Genomic DNA, 22043 nt, shown 5'->3' on the forward strand with positions numbered 1-22043 from the left:
TTTTCCTGGAATTCATGATTTCTGAGTAATCTACAATCATTCAAATTATGGTAGTTATGTAGGTAATACACTGGCTTCCTCTGGCTGCTTTCAAATATTTTTCTTTGTGCTCAGTTTTCACTGTTTTGATTATGATATATCCGGACATAGATTTCTTTAGGTTTACTCTGCTTACGTTCACTAAACTGCTTGAATCTGTAGACTTTATTTTACCAAATTTAATACATTTTTGGCTTTTTATGTCTTCGAATATCTTTTGTCAACAGTATACCTTTTTCTCCTCCTTCTGGACTCCAGTGAAACAGGATTAGGTCCTTTTTTTTACATATCATCCACAATTGCCTAAGGTTCTATTGGTTTCTTTTTTCTTTTTCTTTTTCCTGTTTTCTGCATAGGATAATTTCTGTTGATCTGTCTTCAAGTTCACTCACTCTTTCCTCTATTATTTCCATTCTGTTATTGAACCTATCTGGTGAGTTTTTAAATTTTTGGTTATTGTCTAAAATTTTCATAGCACCTTCATTATATCTTCTATTTATTTGTTGTGACTTTCTGTTATACCATTTGTTTCAAGAATATTCACAATTGCTTGTTGAAGCATTTTAAAAACAGCAGCTTTACAAGCCTTGTCAGATAATGCTAGCATCCATGTCATCTACAAGTTGACATCTATTGTCTTTTCTCATGTATGTGTGATGTCCTTAGTTCTGATGTTGAGTAATTTTAGATTTTACTGTACATACTTTAGTATATGAGATTTTGTTCTTAATTAAAACCTATGAGAAATGTTGATACTTTTGCTTTTGTAAATAGTTGAACTGGTTAGATGTAGATGATAATTTCTGACTACCTTCTATGGACTGTTAGTCCAATGTCAGTTCTGTTTTCAAAGCCATTGCAGTGCTATTTGGATCTATTCTTAATGTACACCAGTCTGGACTTGAAATATGGTCTGTTAGTTCAGTTCTCAAAGCCTTTGATAGTCTGAATATGATCAGATACATTCTTACATGGTAAGGTGTGAGCCAAAGAATCCATAAATACTTTATGGAGTATCTTTCCTGATTTCCTCTGTCTGAGAATGTCTATCATTCTTTCCCTATTCTTGGGGCTCCTCTTTCTGGTGTTCTAGCTGGAAACTGGGGCAGTAGTTTCCATCCTTTTTCTTCTTCTTTTTTTTTAACAAGCTTTTATAAGTGCAGCTACATCAGGGCCAAGCATAAGGAAAAAAAACATGAAAAAGGTGTTGGCATTATACTCTTGAAACCAAAGCTCCATTGAAGGTTTCCTCCCTCAGAGTTTTGGTTCCTTTGGGCTCCTGTTACCTTTCATCACTATAGCAGGATTGCTTGCAGACTGAAAGGTGGGAAGATGGAGAAAAAGAGGAAGAAGAAAAGGTGGGATTTCTGCATTCTCTGACTATTAATAACTGCCTTTCTCTACTTCTTAAGCCAGAAACCCTGGATTGCTTTTTGTTTGCACTCAGATATCTATTTCTCTGTTCCTAGTGCACTGAGTTTAGAGTAGGGGATATTGGAGGTGGAATAAAGATAAAACAATTGTTGGTTCAGGTACACTCAGAATTCTTGTCTTCTTCCCAAATATGCCTGAAGCTATTTACTTTTCAGAGTCATGAAAATTGCTGCTTCATGCATGCTGTCCAGTTTTTGTAGTTATATTCATTAGGAAAAACAGGGTGGAGTGTGCTTGGTCCGTCTTACCCTGAACCAGAAACCACATCATCCTGTTTTCCTCATAGCTCTTATCGTTATCTTAATTTATTCCTCTTATTTTCTTTGACTTATTTATTTTCTGTTATTTCTCCCATTAGAATGGAAACTCCTGAGGGCAATAATCTTGTTTATCTTTTTTGCCATAACAGTATTTAACCCTAACTTTTAATTTAATAAATATCTGTTCAATGACCAAATAAATGGAAGTGGGTTGTGAATTAACCATATAAATGAAAATGGGCTATAAATGGACCCTTAAAGTATGGGATTATGGTTTTGGAGAGGTGTAGAGAAAAAAAAGAGGCATTTTCACTCATTAAAGCCATGTGTAAGGAGCAAAAGATGGTTAGGAATTACTGTGAAGGATAGAGATTAACGAGTTTATTTGAAGCAGTGGATTCATGTAGCATGCGATGAGACAAGTAAGAAAAATTCTATCTAACCTATTTAGAGGTTTTAATAAAAGGCAAAGGTATTTAGATCTTATTCAGTGGGCAAAGGAAAAGTGATAAAAGTTTTAAACAGGTAAACAGTATGATCAAAGCTTTCATTTAGAATGATTGCTATGACAACAGCAAGAAGAGATTTAAGGCAAGGAGACTACTTAGAAACTGTCTATATTGGGAGGTGATAATTTCGGAGCATGATTCAAAGAAGTGACAGAAGAAATAAAGAGAGGTGACTGATATGTAAATCACTCACTGAGTGATTGGTTCATTCAGGGTAGAGAACACAATGAAAGGAAATCATGGGACCCTTGTCAAGAGACAAGGCAGGTTTCTCCAGAACATATAGGGAAAGCCTTTAGCAATATTTCTTTCTGAAAAGTAAAACTCCATTTTTATTCTTTTTGAGATGGAATGTGCCTGAACTTCCCCTCCATTTCTGTTCTTTGGCTCCCCAAGCCCTGTTGCCCCAGAGGCTCTCTCTGACCCTTCCTGAGTGCCTGGCATCCTGGCAAGCTCTTAGCTGTCAAATTTCTATCCAGGTGGCCTCCATAAATATCTCAACAGAATTTATTTTCTTTAATTTTCTTTGGCCTTGCTTGAGAATTTGCTGATTGGGAGACTGCTTGGGGGCCAGTATGCCCAAAGATGGATAGCCACATCTGCTAGCCATTTAGATTAATTATTACACCTGTGTCATAAAACCTGCATTAATAAAGAGGTGGCAAGGAAACTCATACTGCAGCCTAGACAGGACCCTCATTTCTTCCTAACTTTGCATCTCCATCAATGGCTTGTTACCGTCCTTCTTTCCTGGCACACCATCTGGAGTGTTACAAGTTACTTCCTCCAGCATCCCCATGACTAGTGTGTTTCTAAGTCCTGTTTCTTTATTTGAAACACTTTTCAGAGCCATCTTTTCCTTTCTCTTTCTAGTCTATATTCTAGTCTAGGCCTTCTCTAATCACATGACACCTAGAATATTACAAATCATCTCTCTTGCCAGCTGCCTGCCCCTTCTATCTGCTCATTATAAGGTAGAAAGAATCTTCTTTCTCAAACATTTTGATCAAGTTACACTCAAGGGCCGTGACTGGTAAGCACGAATCTCATCTTTGATCTATTGATAAGCTCTCAGAAATTTACAAGGTTTTCTGCTGTCTTTTTCTTTCTAATCAAATACAAATGCTTCATACTGGTCTTTAGGGCTGTCTATCAACATCTCTCAGTGTTCTTGTTCTCCTTTATGACTGACCTTTGACCTTTAATTATTTTCTGCTCTAGCCAAGCAAACCTGCTCGCTCTTTTGTATGCACAAGTGCTTGATTCTTGGCTGCTGATTGTTTCAAACCTTAACTACACATAATACTCCTCAATATCTTCCCCCTCTTTTTCCACCAAGTCTCTCAGCAAAATGCTCCTCAGGAGTCATCTCTGACATAGCCTTCAGACCCCAGTGCACAGGGTCCATGTTAACAAGAGAGCTATATAGCCTCTGAGAAACATTAAAGCACAGAATAGGTACTGAAAATGGAGAAGGGAAATAGCCTTTATACCCTTAACTTAGGCTGAGGCGATGGAAAAAGACCAGGATTCATAATGTATGAGCCTTTGGGAAAAGTTTTTTCCATGTTGCAGAGCCATTTGACACATTTGGGAAAGTAAAGGAGAAAGAAGACACTGGTCTAAGTATTCAGATCTGGAAAATTACCTCCGTCAATAAACAAGATGAGAGATGTTACAACCTCATATCCCTCGTGATGTATCTGTATCTACCTATCTATTCGTATGATTTATCTATCTGTATATGCAACATATATCATATACATAAGCATCATATATATGTACATCATATATATAAATACATATACACACACACACACACATATATATATATATGTGTATGAAATAGGAGGTCTTGAGGAAGCAGGAAGAGTGTAGGGCATCAGTGTGTTGGCTCTAAATTCCTTGACCCTCCCAGTGTGTATAATTCTCACATTACAACCACATATGTACAATTATAGAGAGTGATAATGAAGCTTCATTCCTTTTTGAGGTCAGGGATAAATGACTTAAAAAAGTATTGTAGGGGGATGCCGAGCTCTTTTAGTTTTCCTTTCTTTTTATTGCTTTTAGTAAAGTGTATCATTTAGATAAGGTAGACCTAATACCTTGACATTCTTATGTAGGATAGAGGTGGAATCCTTTATATTAGGAGAAAATATACAGTTCTGGCTAATTCTATGAAATACACTCTATTTCATATTGAGAAATTTTCTTTCCTCTGTTGTCCTCATATAATTTCTCTCCTTTCACTTTTGTATCTCTGCCCTCTCTCTTCCTTATCCTATGCCCTTTTCTCATTCTATTTCTCTCCTTTCCTTTCTAAAACACATTGCTTTTAAATGTAAAAGAAAAGAAAAATCATTAATCACACTTCAGGATACAGTGCTTAGGTGCCTGTAGTTGCCGAAGGAGGTCTGTTTAGCATCAGCCGATTCTTCATTTCCTTTCAGTGGGGACAGTGGGCTGCTCTGCATCTCTGCGGCAGGCAAGCCAACATGAATGCAGGTATTGAGTGTTCAAGAGGAGATGATTAGGACCAAGTGTTGGAGATACAATAGCATTAAAATTAATCTAGTACCTTGACTGGAGTCCTAGAGCCCCTCCTTTCTTTTCTCTGGCTTAAAGATACAGATTTTACAGGTTAGACAGTGGTCAGTATTAACTCTGCATTGTCTGATAAACAATGATTCCTTCCCACATAATTTATTCTCTCCTCAGTTGAAACTTACATTCCTGAATTTTGAAAATTAAACTCCATAGTTTCAAAGAGATTGAAACACATGACCGGTTTTCACAAAAGTATATTTGATTGAGTTCTGGGACAGCAGAGGAAGCTAAGGAGCTGAGCTGCAAACTTTTAAAAATCAGAGTGAAATCACCATCATCTTGAAGGATTTAGGAGATAAAGTCCTACCAGCATGGAAGTCTCAAATTATTGCTATATTTTCAAACTGCATGGGACAGAAGTCTCAAAGATAAGCTTGAAATCTCTTCACGTTAAAAGTGAATCTCACACAGTGTGTCAGCGCCCAAACTTGCCAGGTTATCAAACAAAAGTCAAAATATTAAAAGCATAATACATTATGACCAAGCAGGATTGGTTTATTCCGAGGTGGGCTTAGCATTCAGAAAAATTGACCAATGTAATTATTCATATTAACAGAATAAAGCAGGGAGAAAACATGTTTACCTCAATATATGCAAATATCTTCAATAAAAATCACCACATTTGTGTTAGAAATTTTCAGCAAGCTGGGAATAAGAGAGAACCTAAATATGACTAAGACCATTGCAAAAATCTTATAGATGGTATGCCCAGTGTTGTAACATTGAAATTTCCTCATTGAAGTCAGAAACAAGGCACAAATACCTGGTCTCATTATTTTCACTTACTACTGTACTCCAGAGTAAAGAGAAGAAAAACAGAAAATAAAAGGCAAATAGAAAAAGGCATAAAGGCTGGAAAGAAAGAAGTAAAATTTTTATTCATAAATAATGTGGTTTGCACTTTAAAAAATATCTCCATATCTACAATTTGAGTCAATGAGTTAATTTAGCAAGGCCACTATTGGTCAATTAACTCATACAGGATGAATACATAAAAATTTATTGTGTTTCTATACCCTAGCAGCAATCTGAAATTAATTATAAAATATGATTTACAATAGAAACAAAATAATAAATACTAAGCATAAAGCTAGTAATAAAATATTGCTAGGAAAATTAAAGATCCAAATAAATAGAGAGATAGCCAATGTTCATGGATTGGAAGACTCATGTTGTTAAGCTTTCAATTCTCGTCAAATTTGTCTATGACCAACATCTGATTATTTGAAAAGATTAATGAAATTGATAACCTATAGCAGGGTTGATCAAGAAAAAAAAGTATCTATAATCAGAAAATACAAATTGCCTAAACTTACCTAAAACACAGATTTTTAAACAGGGTTAAAAACAAGTAGCCAAATTTTGTTTAGCTGAATTAACTCAAATCTAATAACAAAAATGTTTTAAAAAAGTGTTTACCAGAAGAGGAAATCCAAGTAGCCAGTGACTATATTGAAGGTGTGCATATGCATGCTCACTGTTAATCAGGCAAATGCAAGTTTAAACAATAATGAAATGTCACCGCTCAAGTGATTCTTGTAAGTGTTGGTGAAAGAGTGGGGAACTAATAATTCATATGCACAATTAATTTATAGGGATATAAATTTGCAAAGCAATATGTTAATATGTATTAAAGTGAAAATATGCACATCTGTGGCTCAGAACTTACACTAGAATGTTAAAGAAAACTTTTATACTTGTGCACCAAAAGTATGTTTTAAGATAATCATTGCATCACTGTTTATATTTCCTGAAATTTGAACCAATCTAAATGTTAATCAATAGGGATGCATATAAATTATAGTGTACTCAGGATGACCCTATCTCTTAATTTGCCTGGAAAAGTCCTAGGTTATTTATATTATATTGGGGTAATTATTAATTGAGACTATTTTAATTTTAAGGAGAAGCCAGCTTTTGGAAAATAAATTACATAGTTACTCTAGATATACCCATACAATGAAATGATGAAAAATTACTTAAATGAAATAAACATGTAGGCATAAGGTAACCTGGACAGAGCTAGAAAAAAGTATAATGTTGAATGAAATAAGTCAAATCGCAAGTTGCTATACACCCTCTTGATATCATATATGTAAAATTTAAAACAAAAGCAATGCTATACACACACACACATATATATATATACAGGATATACAGTATGTGTATATGTATTAGATACTTATGTGTAAGTAAAGTTTTATTTTTATTTTTTTAAAATCTTAGGTGAAATGTCAGAAGGACAGCTTTTGTGAAATTTGGGGTTTGCTGTTACTGAAATTATCTCATAATTTAAAAAAATATTTTAAAAATATTTTCAGACTGTTGGTGGTCTCATCCATCTTCGGTGCTTTAGAAAATGTTTTTGCTCTGGGAAGGAGATTGAGCTGGGTGAGCTTTAAGGTATTTTTGAATTTCATTATTTTATAAATATAAAAGCCTTTCTTCCTTAGAAGATGAATCATCCTTGCTTTGAGGTCATGCAACAGCCTGACTCTGAACAAGCCTATGCCCTTTAAAAAAGAGCTGGATGTGTTGGTCTTGGATAGGCTTAAGCTCAGATAATATTTTTTTTAACCATTTTCCATTTCTAGTGTGCAAAAAAAGCAACCTTCTGTGTTTGGCTAGATCTGAGAACACTCTGGTGTCTGGTCTGATCTGACCAATTGATAGAAGGAGGCGATAACTTTTTACTGGAGTGGAAGTTCTATGTGATTACCCATCTGTTTAATGTGATAAATTTATGTCTGGGGAGCTCACAGCTCTCAGATCATCACAGATCTGAGAATGGCTCTGTGATGAGCACGTTTGTTGCTATCGCAGGTGGGGCTGCATTTTAAAGCAAAATGGTTAACAGCTGCAGTCTGAGCTTGCTTCTTGCTTATTGAGTTACTTCTTTTGATAGAATTTAGAAAAAGCTGAGATTCTCTGGGCACAGGGAATACCTTGACCTAGTCATGGGCAAAAGAAAAAATGTTGAGTGTGTCTCTTGCCTGGGGTTATCAGGCCTCCGTTATCAGACCAAACACTAGTGTTAGCCTGGGTCCAGGTAGATTTTTAAGACCTGTACATAGTCCTGGTGAAACAAGAAATCTGGGCCACTGCCCTAGACCTTTCTCCTCTCACAGGCCTAAGTTGCTTCCTTTAGTATAAAGCTTAGTATGATAATAATGCTAGAGTTGAATTGGGCATTGAAGTTAAACTCCCACATAATTCATAAATTATATCACCTCTATACAGATTCAGTGCCCAACATCTCTTATAATATAAATCAAAAGTGCTTCCGCTCATTACCATCTCAATAGAAAAAGGCAGAGTAGACACTTCGCAGTAGAGTTTTCCTATATTTTTCAATTAAAGAAGGACATAGGGGGTATTTGGAGTCAGACTTTAGGTTAAATCCTGGTTGTGCCACTTACTAGCTTTATATTCCAGGGAAAGGTCTTGAACCAGTTTCTTCATCTATAATGGGGTTAAATGTGCTAACATTTATAATTATTCCATGAATCATCTTTCCACCACAGCAATTTCACTGTACCAGAGTCAGTGTGTTCCATATGCCATCTGTTCTATGCTTGCCCTCATTTATGTTTGCTTGTGTAAAACTTTTCCTAGTGTGTAAATTTTGATCTCCAAGCAGAGAGGCAACTCCATGGATGAAGTACATATTCTTGTTTTCCTTATTTCATTTCCTAACCTCCATCATATATTGTGCATATTTGATCTGCACTGAACACTCAGTATAGCAGGAAAGTCCTAATCTCAGTCAGTACCACCATGGCAGATATCTCCATTTTTGGTGCTGTGATCTAGTTTGCTGTGACTTCTTTATCCTGTATTATATACACATCCCCAGCTAAGCAAGTTACATCTTAGTTTTGCTGCGTTTTTAAAGAAAACATTTAAAAACTGGGAAGTGGACATAGAGTGGTAGAAGTAAGTAATATAGAAAAATAATGATGGGGGTAAGGGAGAAAGAGAGAAAGAGAGAGAGAGAGAGAGAGAGAGAAGAAGAGGATCACCAATTCTGAAAGGCATCTTCCAAATAGAATCTAGCCCTAAAAATTTCCAAAAATTGTGGAAGTATTTTGTTTTAAGTATTTTAAATATGTATATGTATGTATTTTACCATGAAAAACCTCCAGTACAGTACAATTTTTCAATGGAGAAGATATTAATCAGTTCCAAAGTACTGATTTATAGGATATTGATGACACACTAAAAATTGCTGATGTGCTTTTTGACAAGAAATTGCATAAAGCATTTCACTGTAAATAAAAGAGACTAGTAAGTCATATTGTTACTGGTTAAGAAGTGGGCTATTATATGTGTTAATGGTAATGCAAACCATTTAATCTGATCATTTATGAATTGAATTATTCTTTTAACCAGCTTCCTTTACTTCTAAACATCCACCCAAACAAAAGTAACACGGTCAAAACATATGGTATCCCTTTCAATTTAAAAGCTGGAGAAGGATGATGGATAAGGGGTACCTAATGCCAACAGACAGGTGTGTTGTACTGGAATGACCACTGGACTGAGCTTCATGGGACAAGGATATTCCTGCACTTCTGCCACTGGCTGGCTAATTAGCTAACAGTTAAATCTAGATGTATGTCTCACACAAAGTGGACAGTCATATAGGGAAAATTTTTATTTTATTAGGTGTTTTTATGGCATCCCGCTGCACTCTTTATTTCCCTATGCATGTTCACCATCGTTTTTCTTGTTCACGTGTGGATGAAGAAACTGCTGTTGAGTGTCTTGTCTAGGCTGAGGTAAGTCAGGAGATAAGTCCATTTCCACAGTTGTTGTTGGAACCATATCTTGGTTCTAGTCCTGATTTTACTTCTTTTTGGCCAGTAGAATTTACGTGGGTGAATTTATCTTTTTGAATGTTAGCTTTTACATCTATAAAACATAATAATTCTTGATAAGGTTGTTATTACAACTGAGTTTGCCAATTACCAATTCAGCACTGACCACAAAGATTACAGAAGACATATATAATTGAGTTTGGCACAAGGAGGATGGTGAAAAATGCTGCTAAACCATATGATATGGGGTTATGGAAGTATAAGTAAAGAGATATGACTTCCAACTGGGGTAATCTGGAAGGATTTCATGGAAGAGGTGGGACTTCTGATGGCAAGTAATTTATAGTGACCAGGTAAAGAAGGATCAAACGAAAGGACTAATGTCTTGTAGAAAGGCACAGAACAGTGAAATTCAGATTTAATTCAGAGAATTTCAAGCATATGATGAGCTCTTTAAGAATTGGCATCATATTTATATCTTGTTCATTGCTTATCTCTAGGACCTAGCACAATGTGTCATAGTGATGGCTGAAGTTTACTTATTATTTGACACCTACTTTCTATTTTAACTATATTCTTAAGTACTCTATTTAATTGTATTTTATTTGCATTCTACCTGTATTATCTATTTTAATGCTCATAAGAAAAATATGAGACAGAATTTTCTTCTCGTCCATTACAGATGGGAACACTGAAGCTTAGAGAGATCAGTTAACTTACCCACGGTCAGGCAACCAGAAAGAGGAGAGCAGGGAGTGGGATCTGGGCCTTTAACCATTCCATACTATTGCCCCAGAGAGTAGAGATAGAAGGTAGTAGAAGAGGCTCAGTAATAGCCTTTGAATGCTTACATTAATGTAAGATAATATGTCTATGTATAGAATAAGTGGGAAAGAAAGTGTTTTTGGAATAGGACAAGAATGGGGGCTAAGCTGTGTAGAACTTTAAAACCTGCCTAAATACAGCCAAAGGCATTCAGAGGAAGAAATACTTCAGCACCTGATCGTGGAGGGACTTACAGTGTCCTTTTATTACTTCTTTCTTTTAAGGAAGGCTAGGCTTTACTCGTTATGTATTAATTGAGGGAGATAACTTTAGGCCTCAATTGTCTCCTTGGTAAAATTAGGGGCTGAACTTCTTTATTTTAAGTCCCTTTCAGTTTTCTCATCTATGACTTTATGATGTCAGGAATTTACTCAGTTTCTGCCACATGAACTATCTGTACGGCAGTCCTGGTTGCAAGGTCCCTGGAGCTGCCTAGTCTAGCTTTCTGCCCCTACCAGTCCAAATCTTCAAATTTTAGTATCAGGTGCAAGTTTAAGGCAGACTTTTCTCAGCCTTTATTTTTTTTGGATACACAAAATACGTCTTAGAAAATGAACGCTCACTGGTGTGGAAGTGATTGTATATGCATATTGTGTGATGTGATGTGTATAGCTGTTCATAACAAATAAAGTGGTGTTTATAAAGAAAAAAATGTTTTTTTCTTATATTTTTTCTTTATAAATTTCTGTATAGTTTGACTCTTTACAATAAACTTAAGTCTTTTGTAATTAAACTAATATGAAGAGGGGCGGAGCCAAGATGGCGGCGTGAGTAGAGCAGTGGAAATCTCCTCCCAAAAACACATAGAGCTATGAAAATATAACAAAGAAAAATCTTCCTAAAATAGAGACCACAGGACACAGGACAACATCCAGACCACATCCACACCTGCAAGAACCCAGCGCCTTGTGAAGGGGGTAAGATACAAGCCCCAGCCCGGCGGGACCCGAGCGCCCCTCCCCCCGGCTCCCGGCGGGTGGAGAGAAACCGGAGCGGTTTTTTTTTTTTTTTTTTTTGGCGAGCGCTTTTTGGAAGCCTTAGAGGGACGGGCCCCCGTTGCTGGGGAGGCAGGGTGGTGGGACCGGTGAGGAGGTGCCTGGGAACGGTGCCAGAGGACAAAGAATATCCCGCGTTTCTCCCTGCGAGACCTGGGGGCGGGTGCCTGAGACCGGTGCCTGAGGACGGAGGAGGTCGCGCGTTTTTCCCCTTTTTTTTTTTCTCTTTTTGGCGAGCGCTTTTTGAAAGCCTTGAAGGGACGGGGACCCCAGTGCTAGGGAGGCACGGTGGCGGGACTGGTGAGCGGGTGGCTGGGACCGGCGCCTGAGGACAAAGAATATCCCCCGTTTTTCCCTGCGGGACCGGTGGGCGGGTGCCTGAGACCGGCACTTGAGGACAGAGGAAATCGCGCGTTTTTCCCCTTTTTTTTTTCTCTTTTCTGCGAGTGCTTTTTGGAAGCCTAAAAGGGACAGGGACCCCGGTGCTAGGGAGGCAGGGCGGCGGGACTGGTGAGCGGGTGCCTGGGACCGGCACCTGAGGACAAAGAATATCCCGCATTTTTCCCTGTGGGACCGGTGGGTGGGTGCCTGAGACCAGCACCTGAGGACGGAAGAAATCGCGCGTTTTTCCCCTTTTTTTTTCTCTCTTTTTGCCGAGTGCTTTTTGGAAGCCTTGAAGGGACAGGGACCCCGGTGCTAGGGAGGCAGGGCGGCGGGACTGGTGAGCGGGTGCGTGGGACCAGTGCCTGAGGACAAAGAATATTGAGCGTTCCTTCCCTGCGGGACTGGTGGGTGGGTGCTTTTTGGAAGCCTTGAAAGGACAGGGACCCTGGTGCTAGGGAGACAGGGCAGCAGGACCAGTGAGCGGGTGCCTGGGACCGGCACCTGAGGACAAAAAAAAAAAAAAAAATCGCTTGTTTTTTCCTTTTTTTTTTCTCTTTCTTTCTGTTCCCTCTCTCATTGTTGCTGTTGTTGTTTTGGTTTGGAGAGTGCTTTTTGGAAATCTTAAAGGGGCAGGACAGGTCACTTAGACCAGAAGCAGGGAATCTGGGGATATCTGGGCACTCTAACCCCCTGGGCAGCAGGGAGCACAGAGGCCCCTTACAGAGATAAATAGTCTCCTGGCTGCTCCCCCTCCAACGGGGCTCCACCATTTTGGAGGAACAGCCCCAGCCAGGCCAAGCCCACAGCAACAGCGGAGATAAACCCCAAAGCAACTGGGCAGGAAGCAGAAGCCCTGTCTGCGCACAGCTGCCCAGCACAAGCCACTAGAGGTCGCTATTCTCCCAGGAAAAGGCTACAAACCAACAAGAAGGGAAGCTCTTCCAGCGGTCACTTGTACCAGCTCTGCAAACTATCTCTATCACCATGAAAAGGCAAAACTACAGGCAGACAAAGATCACAGAGACAACACCTGAGAAGGAGACAGACCTAACTAGTCCTCCTGAAAAAGAATTCAAAATAAAAATCATGAACATGCTGACAGAGATGCAGAAAAAAATGCAAGAGCAATGGGATGAGATGCAGAGAAAAATGCAAGAGCAGTGGGATGAAGTCCGGAAGGAGATCACAGATGTGAGGAAAGAGATCACAGAAGTGAAACAATCCCTGGAAGGATTTATAAGCAGAATGGATAAGATGCAAGAGGCCATTGAAGGAATAGAAGCCAGAGAACAGGAACGTATAGAAGCTGACATAGAGAGAGATAAAAGGATCTCCAGGAATGAAACAACACTAAGAGAAATATGTGACCAATACAAAAGGAAAAACATTCGTATTATAGGGATACCAGAAGAGGAAGAAAGAGGAAAAGGGATAGAAAGTGTCTTTGAAGAAATAATTGCTGAAAACTTCCCCAAACTGGGGGAGGAAATAATCAAACAGACCATGGAATTATACAGAACCCCCAACAGAAAGGATCCAAGGAGGACAACACCAAGACACATAATAATTAAAATGGCAAGGATCTAGGACAAGGAAAGAGTTCTAAAGGCAGCTAGAGAGAAAAAGGTCACCTATAAAGGAAAACCAATCAGGCTAACATCAGACTTCTCAACAGAAACCCTACAGGCCAGAAGAGAATGGCATGATATACTTAATGCAATGAAACAGAAGGGCCTTGAACCAAGGATACTGTATCCAGCACGACTATCATTTAAATATGATGGTGGGATCAAACAATTCCCAGACAAGCAAAAGCTGAGGGAATTTGCTTCCCACAAACCACCTCTACAGGGCATCCTACAGGGACTGCTCTAGATGGGAGCACCCCTAAAAAGAGCACAGAACAAAACACACAACATAAGAAGAATGGAGGAGGAGGAATAAGAAGGGAGAGAAGAAAAGAATCTCCAGACAGTGTATATAACAGCTCAATAAGCGAGCTAAGTTAGGCAGTAAGATACTAAAGCAACTAACCTTGAACCTTTGGTAACCACGAATCTAAAGCCTGCAATGGCAATAAGTACATATCTTTCAATAGTCACCCTAAATGTAAATGGACTTAATGCACCAATCAAAAGACATAGAGTAATAGAATGGATAAGAAAGCAAGACCCATCTATATGCTGCTTACAAGAAACTCACCTTAAACCCAAAGATAAGCATAGACTAAAAGTAAAGGGATGGAAAAACATATTTCAGGCAAACAACAGTGAGAAGAAAGCAGGGGTTGCAGTACTAATATGAGACAAAATAGACTTCAAAACAAAGAAAGTAACAAGAGATAAAGAAGGCCACTACATAATGATAAAGGGCTTAGTCCAACAAGAGGATATAACCATTCTAAATATATATGCACCCAATACAGGAGCACCAGCATATGTGAAGCAAATACTAACAGAACTAAAGAGGGAAATAGACTGCAATGCATTCATTGTAGGAGACTTCAACACACCACTCACCCCAAAGGATAGATCCACCGGGCAGAAAATAAGTAAAGACACACAGGCACTGAACAACACACTAGAACAGATGGACCTAATAGACATCTATAGAACTTTACATCCAAAAGCAACAGGATATACATTCTTCTCAAGTGCACATGGAACATTCTCCAGAATAGACCACATACTAGCTCACAAAAAGAGCCTCAGTAAATTCCACAATATTGAAATTCTACCAACCAATTTTTCAGACCACAAAGGTATGAAAGTAGAAATAAATTCTACAAAGAAAACAAAAAGGCTCACAAACACATGGAGGCTTAACAACATGCTACTAAATAATCAATGGATCAATGAACAAATCAAAATAGAGATCAAGGAATATATAGAAACAAATGACAACAACAACACTAAGCCCCAACTTCTGTGGGATGCAGCGAAAGCAGTCTTAAGAGGAAAGTATATAGCAATCCAGGCACACTTGAAGAAGGAAGAACAATCCCAAATGAATAGTCTAACATCACAATTATTAAAACTGGAAAAAGAAGAACAAATGAGGCTTAAAGTCAGCAGAAGGAGGGACATAATAAAGATCAGAGAAGAAATAAACAAAATTGAGAAGAATAAAACAATAGCAAAAATCAACGAAACCAAGAGCTGGTTCTTTGAGAAAATAAACAAAATAGATAAGCCTCTAGCCCAACTTATTAAGAGAAAAAGAGAGTCAACACAAATCAACATAATCAGAAATGAGAATGGAAAAATCACGACAGACTCCACAGAAATACAAAGAATTATTAAAGACTACTATGAAAACCTATATGCCAACAAGCTGGAAAACCTAGAAGAAATGGACAAGTTCCTAGAAAAATACAACCTCCCAAGACTGACCAAGGAAGAAACACAAAAGTTAAACAAACCAATTACAAGCAAAGAAATTGAAACAGTAATCAAAAAACTACCCAAGAACAAAACCCCGGGGCCGGACGGATTTACCTCGGAATTTTATCAGACACACAGAGAAGACATAATACCCATTCTCCTTAAAGTGTTCCACAAAATAGAAGAAGAGGGAATACTCCCAAACTCATTCTATGAAGCCAACATCACCCTAATACCAAAACCAGGAAAAGACCCCACCAAAAAAGAAAATTACAGACCATATCCCTGATGAATGTAGATGCAAAAATACTCAATAAAATATTAGCAAACAGAATTCAACAGTATATCAAAAGGATCATACACCATGACCAAGTGGGGTTCATCCCAGGGATGCAAGGATGGTACAACATTCGAAAATCCATCAACATCATCCACCACATCAACAAAAAGAAAGACAAAAACCACATGATCATCTCCATAGATGCTGAAAAAGCATTTGACAAAATTCAACATCCATTCATGATAAAAACTATCAGCAAAATGGGAATAGAGGGCAAGTACCTCAACATAATAAAGGCCATATATGATAAACCCACAGCCAGCATTATACTGAACAGCGAGAAGCTGAAAGCATTTCCACTGAGATCGGGAACCAGACAGGGATGCCCACTCTCCCCACTGTTATTTAACATAGTACTGGAGGTCCTAGCCACGGCAATCAGACAAAACAAAGAAATACAAGGAATCCAGATTGGTAAAGAAGAAGTTAAACTGTCACTATTTGCAGATGATATGATACTGTACATAAAAAACCCTAAAGACTCCACTCCAAATCTACTAGAACTGATATCGGAATACAGCAAAGTTGCAGGATACAAAATCAACACACAGAAATCTGTAGCTTTCCTATACACTAACAACGAATCAATAGAAAGAGAAATCAGGAAAACAATTCCATTCACCATTGCATCAAAAAGAATAAAATACCTAGGAATAAACCTAACCAAGGAAGTGAAAGACTTATACTCTGAAAACTACAAGTCACTCTTAAGAGAAATTAAAGGGGACACTAATAAATGGAAACTCATCCCATGCTCATGGCTAGGAAGAATTAATATCATCAAAATGGCCATCCTGCCGAAAGCAATATACAAATTTGATGCAATCCCTCTCAAATTACCAGCAACATTCTTCAATGAATTGGAACAAATAATTCAAAAATTCATATGGAAACACCAAAGACCCCGAATAGCCAAAGCAATCCTGAGAAAGAAGAATAAAGTAGGGGGGATCTCACTCCCCAACTTCAAGCTCTACTAAAAAGCCATAGTAATCAAGACAATTTGGTACTGGCACAAGAACAGAGCCACAGACCAGTGGAACAGATTAGAGACCCCAGAAATTAACCCAAACATATATGGTCAATTAATATTTGATAAAGGAGCCATGGACATACAATGGCAAAATGACAGTCTCTTCAACAGATGGTGCTGGCAAAACTGGACAGCTACATGTAGGAGAATGAAACTGGACCATTGTCTAACCCCATATACAAAGGTAAACTCAAAATGGATCAAAGACCTGAATGTAAGTCATGAAACCATTAAACTCTTGGAAAAAAACATAGGCAAAAACCTCTTAGACATAAACATGAGTGATCTCTTCTTGAACATATCTCCCCGGGCAAGGAAAACAACAGCAAAAATGAGCAAGTGGGACTACATTAAGCTGAAAAGCTTCTGTACAGCGAAAGACACCATCAATAGAACAAAAAGGAACCCTACAGTATGGGAGAATATATTTGAAAATGACAGATCTGATAAAGGCTTGACGTCCAGAATATATAAAGAGCTCACACGCCTCAACAAACAAAAAACAAATAACCCAATTAAAAAATGGGCAGAGGAACTGAACAGACAGTTCTCCAAAAAAGAAATACAGATGGCCAAGAGACACATGAAAAGATGCTCCACATCGCTAATTATCAGAGAAATGCAAATTAAAACTACAATGAGGTATCACCTCACACCAGTAAGGATAGCTGCCATCCAAAAGACAAACAACAACAAATGTTGGCGAGGCTGTGGAGAAAGGGGAACCCTCCTACACTGCTGGTGGGAATGTAAATTAGTTCAACCATTGTGGAAAGCAGTATGGAGGTGCATCAAAATGCTCAAAACAGACCTACCATTTGACCCAGGAATTCCACTCCTAGGAATTTACCCTAAGAACGCAGCAATCAAGTTTGAGAAAGACAGATGCACTCCTATGTTTATTGCAGCACTATTTACAATAGCCAAGAATTGGAAGCAACCTAAATGTCCATCTGTAGATGAATGGATAAAGAAGATGTGGTACATATACACAATGGAATACTACTCAGCCATAAGAAGTGGAAAAATCCAACCATTTGCAGCAACATGGATGAAGCTGGAGAGTATTATGCTCAGTGAAATAAGCCAAGCAGAGAAAGAGAAATACCAAATGATTTCACTCATCTGAGGAGTATAGGAACAAAGGAAAAACTGAAGGAACAAAACAGCAGCAGAATTACAGAACCCAAAAATGGACTAACAGGTACCAAAGGGAAAGGAACTGGGGAGGATGGGTGGGCAGGGAGGGATAAGGGGGGGGAAGGAGAAGGGGGGTATTAAGATTAGCATGCATGGGGGGGAGGGAGAAAGGGGAGGGTGGGCTGCACAACACAGAGAGGACAAGTAGTGACTCTACCACATTTTGCTAAGCTGATGGACAGTAACCGTAATGTGGTTGTTAGGGGGGACCTGATATAGGGGAGAGCATAGTAAACATAGTATTCTTCAGGTAAGTGTAGATTAAAAATTTAAAAAAAGAAAGAAAGAAAGAAAGAAAAGGGGGATTACTCCTTAACAGGATAAAACTATTGGTAAATCAAAGATCAACGCATGCTTTAAATATCCTTAATGTTGATCACTTAAAGGGTGTCAGATGATCAGCTATGGAGGTACTCTTTTCTGATAATATTCCTTTCTCTTAATTAAAAAAAAAAAAAAGCAGTTACTGTGTGCTGACCTTCAATGAGTTCTGCACAGTGGTATAGAGGGCATGTCAAAGTGTGGGCAAAGGGTCTGTTTGTTTCTACGCAGAAGATCAAGGCCTAGCTTGGATACCCAGAAAATGAACTAAGATACGATATGAGGAGGAGCTTCCGGCATCAGCACTCTCTGGAGGACTCGTGCCGGGGGATGATCATCAAAAAGCCTCCACAGGGATCCGGACGATGCTGCGGTTGTGGCTGCATCCAGCCCACCGTCTCCTGGACTTGCCATAAGAAGGAGGAGGGAGATGTCTAGGCTGGCATGTGCATACAGTGAGACAACGAATTTGACTGGATCTGTACTGTTGGAACTCAACCAGGAGTTGGGAGGGGTGCAAGTTGTAGCACCCCAAAATCTCATGACTATAGACTATCTATGGTTAAAAGAACATATGGGATGTGAACAGATCCCAGAAATGGGCTGCTTTAATTTGTCTGATGGTTCAAGTACAGTTGGAAAATATCCATCATATCATAGATAAATTTTCACAAATGCCTAGGGTGCCTAAATGGTTTTCTTGGCTTCACTGGAGATGGCTGGTAATTATAGATTTGCTTTGTTTATGTCACCGTATTCCTATTATGTTAATATGTGTGTGCAAATTAGTTAGTAGTTTAAAACCTATACATACTTAAGGTACTATACAAGAAGATATGTCAAAGAAATAATCAATCCTCCCAAGTTTCCTTCATATACTACATCTAAAGCTTTTCTTCTTCCTTCCTAATTACAACCCTTAAATAGAATTCGTGCCTCATATCGAATTTACCGAGTATCATAATTCCTCCAGGTGGTAAAGATACCTCGAGACAAGTGCTGGGCATAGAAGCCACAGGGCATAAATCTGCAAAGAAGTAAAAAGCTAACCTTTGCAAACAATATGGCTTCTCTCTCACTTACCAACTTTACATTTCCCTGTATGGCCCCGGAAGATGACTGGTTAGCCAGAGACGGGTAAGATTCCTCAAGGGAGGAACAACCTAAGACAGGCACAGTCGCAGGGGGGCCATCAGGTGAGAATTTGGGGATCAACAGAGGTGAGGCTCAGAACCTCACCCCCCCTGCTTTGAGAGAAATCTTCTGCATCCGTGGATGTCTTGCTGCCCTTGTCTAGCCTGGATTAATACTTAGTCCATAGGCACACACCTGATCATCTGATCATCTACATTTGCCTTCTTACAGCACTAAACTATGTTTTCTACCTTTATCTTGCATCTACCTAGCACTTCAGCATTTTATTAAAAATAAAAATAATAATAATAATAGGAGAAATGTGGGATCAACATATAAATCAAGTACAAAAATCAAATGAATATTCATATTTGACCTGATGGTTTATAGGTCATATTGCATGATCAAAACCGAAAGTTTCTGTGATGAATGCCCTTGTACTGTTCACCATGTAAGAATTTATTCACTCTGTAAGAATTCGTTCACCATGTAAGAACTTGTTCGTTATGCTTCAGAAGATTGGAGACTGACGAGAATTAGGCTTGAGATGGATTGATGATTGTACATTGAGCATTGACCCCCCTATACTGAATTTTATTGTTGTTAACAACCATTTGATCAATAAATATGAGAGATGCCCTCTCAAAAAAAAAAAAAAAAAAAACTAATATGAAGAGGAAATAAGAACCTTAATTCTCAAGAAAACATACTTTCACACCCTCTCCACAAAATCCTGGCCATCCCTCATCTTCCTTCCTGGATAGTATGTCTCTTCCCCTCTCCCCACACAGAACCACTGCTCCCATATATTCTTCACATATATCAGCAGATTTTCATAGAACTTTGCTTAATATTAGTAGAATAAAATATCCCTCATTTTTCCAAGCAGCATGTCTTCATTGTGCTGTTGAATCTGATTAAAAAAAGAACACCCGTCCTAGATATCGACAACTGCTCGCCGTCCCCACAGAAAGCTCTCCTCGGTAATGAACTCCCACACCAGGAGAGCAATTTATGATGTTTAATGTTGCTGGCAGGTATCACTAAAATCATGTGGACATTCATACGTTTCGAAAGAAAATGTCTCTTTAACATTTTTAGAAGAATGTCTAACTACTCTTTTTAATGTCTGACCTACAGAGAAAATCCGGGAAGGTCATTGCTGTCCAATCAGATCCTTTTGTGGCTCACAGAACGAGAGAGTGAACAGAAAGACACAGCAAAAAAGCAGTCCGTCCCATTTTAGTTTTCACTTACATTTGGTATATTGAAATCTGCAAAGAAATTAGGGGCCATTTCAGTATCAGATTGTTAGGATGTCAAAGTTAAATGAGAATGTAGAAACCACTAAATCCAAACGCTATATTTTACAAACAGAGAAACTGAAGCCCAGAGAGATAAGACTATTTGCACAAGACCACACAAAACGGGGGTACTGCAACCAGAACTCTGCCCCCACCTCCCACCTTCCGGTATAGAGGTGAACTTATGCAGAGGCTTTGGGCGTAGGTATACCTGATTTGGGGTCTCAAATTCTCCACTTAGTAGTTATGTGATGTTTCGGTTCCTCGACAGTAAAGGGGAAAAAATCAGTATCTACCTCATGGGGCTGTTATAAAGATTAAATGAAATAAGGCATATATATATATAGCTTATGAATGAATGGAGGAAATGTAGTTATTAACCCCAGTCTGTGGCTAAGGGTCCCTATGATAAACACAGTCAAATCTTAAGAACTCAGAGGTGACCTTTAGAGAGAAAATGATTAAGACCAAACCCATGTGACAGGAAAAAGCTGATAAGCCTTGAGCTTCAATATAATGAGCAACAAAAGGAATGAGTGCATTAGCAGAAAAATGGCTGGTAGAAGACAGTGGGCTCCAAACTCCTCACAGCTACAAGTGTTTCATGTCCACAAAATGAGGGTTTTATGTCCACAAAAATGCATTTTTTTAGTCTTTTCCTTGTGCTTCCTTGACTAATATTCTAAGATTGTAATCTCCAAGGGGCATTCTCAGTAGAATACAAATACTGTCAAGCATTAAAGGTTCTTGAGATGAGACCTATAAAACTGAAATGTAAGTGCAGGAATTTCCTTTTAGGTGTGAGGGGGAGGGATGAGGAGTGTTCTCCTGGGTGTGTTCTGAAAGCAGCCTAGAAGAGGACTGTAAGCACTTTAAAATACATATATTCAGAACAGGATATTCCTTTCTAAAATGATCTTAATCATTTTCTTTCTCTTGGGAAAGGCTAAGATGGTGGAAACAAAAGTTATACTGATCTCCTGTGCAAGATGGAATCCAGTTGTATCTCACCCAGCTCAGGTCTCCTCCACTTACGTGGGACCCTTATGGTAATAGAAGTGCCTTCTCCCCTCATTGGGGCACATAATCCAGATCTTCATTCAAGGACTGCCTCAGAAAAACCAACTCAACATTGTGGACAGTCTGTGATTATTGTTGCTCCATCTCTAGTTTGTGGAGCGGCAAAATGAACCAAGCAATTGAACTAAACTCACCATACCTGGTGTTGAGTTTAAAACTCAGTGAAGAGCATGAGATATTTTTCCTACTTGAAAGCTAACAAGCTAACCTGCATAATTATACAAACACATGCACGTGCAAACACACACACATATTTACAGAAACACAAAACCTCTGAATCAGTGAATGAACCTTTTATTGATATACAGAACATCTTATATCAGTTGCCCATGTCGTAATTGTCATAGGATAATGTATTGACAGCCAGATGTA

The sequence above is a fragment of the Manis javanica genome, chromosome 4, assembly GCF_040802235.1.
Source record: "Manis javanica isolate MJ-LG chromosome 4, MJ_LKY, whole genome shotgun sequence".
Classification (NCBI taxonomy): Eukaryota; Metazoa; Chordata; class Mammalia; order Pholidota; family Manidae; genus Manis; species Manis javanica.